Raw genomic sequence first — 7,300 nt, forward strand, 5'->3', positions numbered from 1 at the left:
TGAGCGACAACACTTGCAAGCAACTCACACTCCTTGGTCCGTGTTTCAAGACGGGCTGTAGAGAGCATTGAATAGGAAGTTGAGGTCAGACAGGCAATCAAGATCAATTTATCTCATTTTGTTTAGAATCAACAAGAAGAATTCCGAGGAAAACTTCTGCTCGATTCATTAACAAGATTTGCCAAAAGACGACAACTACACTACTCGGTAGCCGAGAATATAATATCAAGGCATTGAGTATGGTAACGCTCACTCCAGTTCCCCTTCAACAGTTTCACGTACTTTTCACTCTCTCTTCAGAGTGCTTTTCAACTTTCCCTCACGGTACTTGTTTACTATCGGTCTCGCTTTATAATTAGCTTTTGGAGAGACATATCTCCAGCTTCGAGTTGCACTTTCAAACAACTCTACTCATAGGAATGAGCCATTATGACTGGTATCGAAAATGACCTTTACAGGATTTTCACCTTCTTTGATGCTACTTTCCAGTAGACATCAGGACAAATTCACCAGTCTAGCATCAAACCATACCGGACACCGAGAAATGTTGCCATTTCTCTTCCCGATGAGCTTTTCCCTGTTCATTCGCCATTACTAAGGGATTCTCAGTTGATTTCTTTTCCTCCCCTTACTGATATGCTTAAGTTAAGGGGGTTCTCTCGCCCAATTCAGGTTATGTAGTTGATTGTCTCTTAATTGGTTCACTGACCAATATGAGACAGAAACCGATTCAGCAGTTTTGTTCGCTACTACTATCAAACACAGGTCGAAGTTTCCATTCAGTCATTAATTCCAACTTTCAAATGTTGTTGTTTCAGCTTTCGCTTACTAGAAGCAACATAATACTCGCTGCAATACAGACCTCGGGAAACCCTCACCGTGAATAAGGTTCACTCACATATTTCACTACATTTTGCGTGGGATTGGAGATGAGGCTACTCGTTCTTGCTCAGTACTAGGCTGAAAATTAACGAAACTTCGTTACAAACGTTCACATGTTGATGTTTCCGCTTTCGCGTACTCGAAACAACATAATACTAGTCTTTGTAATTTAGTTTCATAATTTCAACTGTTCTCATGCAGAATTTTTGCTCATTCTTATCCCAAATTTTGACCTGGCTACTAGTTACACTCCTTGTACTTATTGCAAAATGACCACAAATTTCAACAGCTTTCACATGTTGCTGTTTCGGCTTTCGCTTACTACAGTCAACATAATACTCGTTGCAAAATAAGTGCTCGGCATCTGCAATTTTCCAAAGACGAAGTTTCGCCAGTTCAATTTTCGCTCGCCAATTATGGCTACTAATTCACACGGTACTGAGCTCAACAACATTAAATTTGTTCAGCAAGACTTTCACATGTTGATGTTTTGGCTTTCGCCTACTAGAAGCAACATAATACTCGTCTTGTTAGCTCATTCAATGAGAATAGCTTTTCCCGTTGAGAATTTTTGCCTTCAATTGGCGTTGTAGTGAGTTTGGCTACTCAGATCACCAAATACTTGTGACAATTCGAACCAGAAATGTTTTCAATTTTCACATGCTGATGTTTCGGATTCAACCTACTAGAAGCAGCATAATACTTGTATTCAACAATTTCTGTATCAAATCCCAGTTTTCTCTGGTGCATCTTTGCCAAACTATTCCAAACTGCCTGAGTCTGAATACCAATTACAGGTACTAGTAAATGCACGTTACTAAGGACTATATAGTTCTAGGTTACTGTACACAACGACGTTCACATGTTGATGTTTCAGCTTGCCGCTTACTAGAAACAACATAATACTTATCGTGCATACCTTTCCATAACTTGTCCTTTTCAGATGCATTAGTTTCCCTTTGTCTTGGCTTCTACAGTCAGACTGGCTACTAGTAACAGCACAGTACTAATCACATATCGTTCTACAGTTTGCAGACAACTTTCACATGTTGATGTTTCAGCTTTCGCCTACTAGAAACAACATAATACTCGCTGTATACATTTGTAGTTCTCTATGTAACTTTCATGTGAAGAAGTTTCGCCAGTCTTTTTGACTGTCTCAAATCTGAGTCATGCTTAGGCTACTAGTTGCTTCATAGTACTTATCGCCTCGAGATCATTGAACAAAACTTGATTTTCACATGTTGCTGTTTCAGCTTCCGCTTACTAGAAACAACATAATACTAGTCTCATAAGTTCCGTCTCTTTGCAATTTTCTTATGAAGAAAATTCGCCATCACAATGACTCCAGCAGTTCTTGATCAAGGAATGCAATCATTGATCAGAATGCTATTATTTGAATCGGTTCTGCTTTAAGTGTTCCAATTTTATTGGAAGCACCAACAATAGAACATCAATGTGTTCAATCGAGAGTTATATAACCCTGAATCGGACGCAGTCAACAGCCGAAGCCGAGACCGCCTTTTGCGTTAGAGAGGTCGGTAAACAAATCTTGCGATTCATACCGAATTAACACATATAGCTGTGCTCCTCTTCGTAAAGCGAGCCAAGTGATCCCCTGTTGAAGGATGTATTTGGACCAATCTAGTAGCATTTGGTTTCCAACAAGCTCTCCCAAGTTAGCTTACTTATTGGGCTTTTCAACCAATTCGGTTGGCTACAAGCATCATCAAAGTACTAGCCACAGTTTGATCGCAAAATTCTACGACTTTCACATGTTGATGTTTCGGCTTGCGCTTAGCCTACTATAAGCAACATAATACTAGTCATATCATAGAGCGTGATCAGCTTGTGACGTTCTCATGATGAAGTTTCACCAACAGTGTCTCACTTCGAGCTTAAATCCAGCTACTAGTAACTACACAGTACTGACTGCAACGATAACTTTTATCTATACCTTTCACATGCTGCGCTTTCGGCCAGGGCCTACTAACGTCAACATAATACTCGATATAAACTTTTGTTCATGATGCAGCTTCCCCATGCAGAAGTTTCGCCTTCAAATGCTCTCTTGGCCATATGACGTAAGAAAAGGTTACTAGTAACATCACAGTACTAGCCACAGTTTGATTGCAAAATTCTACGACTTTCACATGTTGATGTTTCGGCTTGCGCTTAGCCTACTAGAAGCAACATAATACTAGTCATATCATAGAGCGTGATCAGCTTGTGACGTTCTCATGATGAAGTTTCACCAACAGTGTCTCATTTCGAGCTTAAATCCAGCTACTAGTAACTACACAGTACTGACTGCAACGCTAACTTTTATCTATACCTTTCACATGCTGCGCTTTCGGCCAGGGCCTACTAACGTCAACATAATACTCGATATAAACTTTTGTTCATGATGCAGCTTCCCCATGCAGAAGTTTCGCCTTCAAATGCTCTCTTGGCCATATGACGTAACACAAGGTTACTAGTAACATCACAGTACTAGCCACAATTTGATCGCAAAATTCTACGACTTTCACATGTTGATGTTTCGGCTTGCGCTTAGCCTACTATAAGCAACATAATACTAGTCATATCATAGAGCGTGATCAGCTTGTGACGTTCTCATGATGAAGTTTCACCAACAGTGTCTCACTTCGAGCTTAAATCCAGCTACTAGTAACTACACAGTACTGACTGCAACGATAACTTTTATCTATACCTTTCACATGCTGCGCTTTCGGCCAGGGCCTACTAACGTCAACATAATACTCGATATAAACTTTTGTTCATGATGCAGCTTCCCCATGCAGAAGTTTCGCCTTCAAATGCTCTCTTGGCCATATGACGTAAGAAAAGGTTACTAGTAACATCACAGTACTAGCCACAGTTTGATTGCAAAATTCTACGACTTTCACATGTTGATGTTTCGGCTTGCGCTTAGCCTACTAGAAGCAACATAATACTAGTCATATCATAGAGCGTGATCAGCTTGTGACGTTCTCATGATGAAGTTTCACCAACAGTGTCTCATTTCGAGCTTAAATCCAGCTACTAGTAACTACACAGTACTGACTGCAACGCTAACTTTTATCTATACCTTTCACATGCTGCGCTTTCGGCCAGGGCCTACTAACGTCAACATAATACTCGATATAAACTTTTGTTCATGATGCAGCTTCCCCATGCAGAAGTTTCGCCTTCAAATGCTCTCTTGGCCATATGACGTAACACAAGGTTACTAGTAACATCACAGTACTAGCCACAATTTGATCGCAAAATTCTACGACTTTCACATGTTGATGTTTCGGCTTGCGCTTAGCCTACTAGAAGCAACATAATACTAGTCATATCATGGAGCGTGATCAGCTTGTGACGTTCTCATGATGAAGTTTCACCAACAGTGTCTCATTTCGAGCTTAAATCCAGCTACTAGTAACTACACAGTACTGACTGCAACGATAACTTTTATCTATACCTTTCACATGCTGCGCTTTCGGCCAGGGCCTACTAATGTCAACATAATACTCGATATAAACTTTTGTTCATGATGCAGCTTCCCCATGCAGAAGTTTCGCCTTCAAATGCTCTCTTGGCCATATGACGTAACACAAGGTTACTAGTAACATCACAGTACTAGCCACAATTTGATCGCAAAATTCTACGACTTTCACATGTTGATGTTTCGGCTTGCGCTTAGCCTACTAGAAGCAACATAATACTAGTCATATCATAGAGCTTGATCAGCTTGTGACATTCTCATGATGAAGTTTCACCAACAGTGTCTCATTTTGAGCTTAAATCCAGCTACTAGTAACTACACAGTACTGACTGCAACAATAACTTTTATCTATACCTTTCACATGCTGCGTTTTCGGCCAAGGCCTACTAACGTCAACATAATACTCGATATAAAATTTTGATCATGATGCAGCTTTCCCATGCAGAAGTTTCGCCTTCAAATGCTCTCTTGGCCATATGACGGAACACCAGGTTACTAGTAACATCACAGTACTAGCCACAGTTTGATTGCAAAATTCTACGACTTTCACATGTTGATGTTTCGGCTTGCGCTTAGCCTACTAGAAGCAACATAATACTAGTCATATCATAGAGCGTGATCAGCTTGTGACGTTCTCATGATGAAGTTTCACCAATAGTGTTTCATTCGAATTGGTTCTGCTTTAAGCTCTCCAATTGTTTTGGATGAACCAGTTTTGCCCTTCGAAGCCACTTTTGTGAGCTTTTGTGGGTCTTTACCAAGAGGATATACCTCAAGGCCTCTTTCAATTCCTTTAAGTTCTTTCAACTCCTTTACAGTTTCTAGGTTCACATAGCTGCAAACCTTATTTCTAGTTTTAAGTCTGGCCAACTTGGGGAGAGTTGGTGCAGACCGTGACCAATTCTAGTAGGATGCCACAACAAGAATGTGATCAACTTAGCTTGTCGATGAACCTGCCCCACATTCAAACAACTCTATCGCCTTTTCCTCGTATAGTTATATGCGAGGGCCTCTCATAGAGAGCGCTGTTAGCAACCTTTTCCACATAGACGATAAAGTTGTGAGTGTTTTGCACATGGCTGTTGTCATCACCACGTGACGAGTCAACTCAGCTTGACTCTCTACACTCCGACAAGCTTTGCACATACGCCTTTAGTTCAGTATGTGTCTTTAATCTGACTCCGGTGCCTCAAGCCGGAAAAATTGTCAGATTATGATCATTATCGGTTAGTCATCCCGATGCAAGATCGTATCGTACTGTCTTTGTCTACCTCCAGATTCCGAAGAACAGGAGGAGACTCTCCCAGACCTACATATCTGGGAGAATGTTCAGAGGGCGAGAAGCTGTGGATTACTCTCCCCTAAGAACTGACTAAACTTTACCCTCGTCCAAGGTAAGTTTATTTTAGCTAGCCTTCTATGTAAAGGATCTGAGGCTAAGCTGTGTTTTTTCGAGCCTTTGGCTCGGAGCAAGTTCAGTGGGCGCCCCGAGTAGCTCAACTCTTTCCCACTGAACAGCGCAACGCTCTGTCACTCGCTGGGATTTTTGCGTGTCGGTTCTAACCACGCGACTTGTGGACCTTTTTAGGCCTTTCTCATTCACAAGTCTATAGCTGGGCTTCTATAACCCAGCTTCTGAGATCTAGATAGCTGCAGTTCTGCTAGGCTGCTTTTGCTAACTAGTCTCCCTTTAAGCAGTCCCTTGCCATGACTGCTGAACTAAGTATCCACACAAGTAGTTTTTGAGCTCGATACATAATTCGAGATTGGTTGCCAAGCAATCTCTAGCGACAGAGCGTCATGCGCACTACAGACATGGCCTCTACCAGCAGCCATGCCCGAAGGAATCAATCACTGATCCTTCCGCAGGTTCCCCTACGGAAACCTTGTTACGACTTTTACTTCCTCTAGACAATTAAGCTCGATCCGCTTCATCCCGTTGCCGGAGACCGAAGTCCCAACAGTAGGAATTTGCAATTCTTGCTTAACTATCCAATCAGTAGTAGCGACGGGCGGTGTGTACAAAGGGCAGGGACGTAATCCCTATGAGTTGTTGACTCATAAGTACCAGGAATTCCTGGTTCACGTCTGCAAGTTACAACAGACGATCCCCTTGAAGCGCTGTACTTTTCTCTGATTGCCCAGTCCATTTCGGACCAAGGGCTGAGTACTCAATCTAAAAGTACACAGTGTAGCGCGCGTGCAGTCCAGAACATCTAAGGGCATCACAGACCTGTTATAGCCTCACTTCATCTGCGGTATTTAATTCCGCATAGTTCCTCTAAGAAGTGTTTGAATTCACATATAGTGAATTTCATTATTTAGATGGAGAAGATCTCGTTCGTTATCGGAATTAACCAGACAGATCACTCCACTAACTAAGAACGGCCATGCACCACCGCCCATATAATCATGAAAGATATTCAATCTGTCAATCCTTAAGATGTCTGGACCGGGTGAGTTTTCCCGTGTTGAGTCAAATTAAGCCGCAGGCTCCACTCCTGGTGGTGCCCTTCCGTCAATTCCTTTAAGTTTCGATTTTGCAACCATACTTCCCCCGGAACCAATAAACTTTGGTTTCCCGGTTAATCTCTTGCCAAGTCAAGATCGACTTTGACAAATTGTAGGTTGGTATAGTTTATGGTCAGAATTACGAGGGTATCTAATCCTCTTCAATACTCTGACTTTCGTTCTTGATTAATGAAAACATTCTTGGCAAATGCTTTCGCAGTAGTTTGTCTTGCCACGATCCAAGAATTTCACCTCTAACGTAGCAATACAAATGCCCCCGTCTGTTCCTTTCAATCATTACCGCACTCAGCCAACCGGCATCAATCGAGTAGCGGGTCATTCTCCATTATTCCATGCTTTATTATTCGATCCCAAAGGATGCTTTGAACACTCTAATTTTCTCAGGGTGAAAAC

General features: G+C 41.8%; 1 non-coding gene and 1 pseudogene across 1 annotated transcript in view; both read right to left on the reverse strand.

Annotated features, from left to right (window-relative positions):
* LOC142358504 (large subunit ribosomal RNA) overlaps positions 1-677 on the reverse strand; it is a 3,521-nt gene extending 2,844 nt beyond the window's left edge. The window contains exon 1 of the ribosomal RNA XR_012761828.1: positions 1-677. This exon is cut by the window's left edge and continues 2,844 nt beyond it. This is a non-coding gene — a ribosomal RNA (large subunit ribosomal RNA).
* Positions 678-2,360: 1,683 nt separating this feature from the next.
* On the reverse strand, positions 2,361-2,512 carry LOC142358503 (5.8S ribosomal RNA; annotated as a pseudogene).
* Between the last annotated feature and the right edge of the window lie 4,788 nt (positions 2,513-7,300).

The sequence above is a fragment of the Convolutriloba macropyga genome, unplaced genomic scaffold, assembly GCF_964194025.1.
Source record: "Convolutriloba macropyga unplaced genomic scaffold, txConMacr16.3 SCAFFOLD_5085, whole genome shotgun sequence".
NCBI classification, from domain to species: Eukaryota; Metazoa; Xenacoelomorpha; order Acoela; family Convolutidae; genus Convolutriloba; species Convolutriloba macropyga.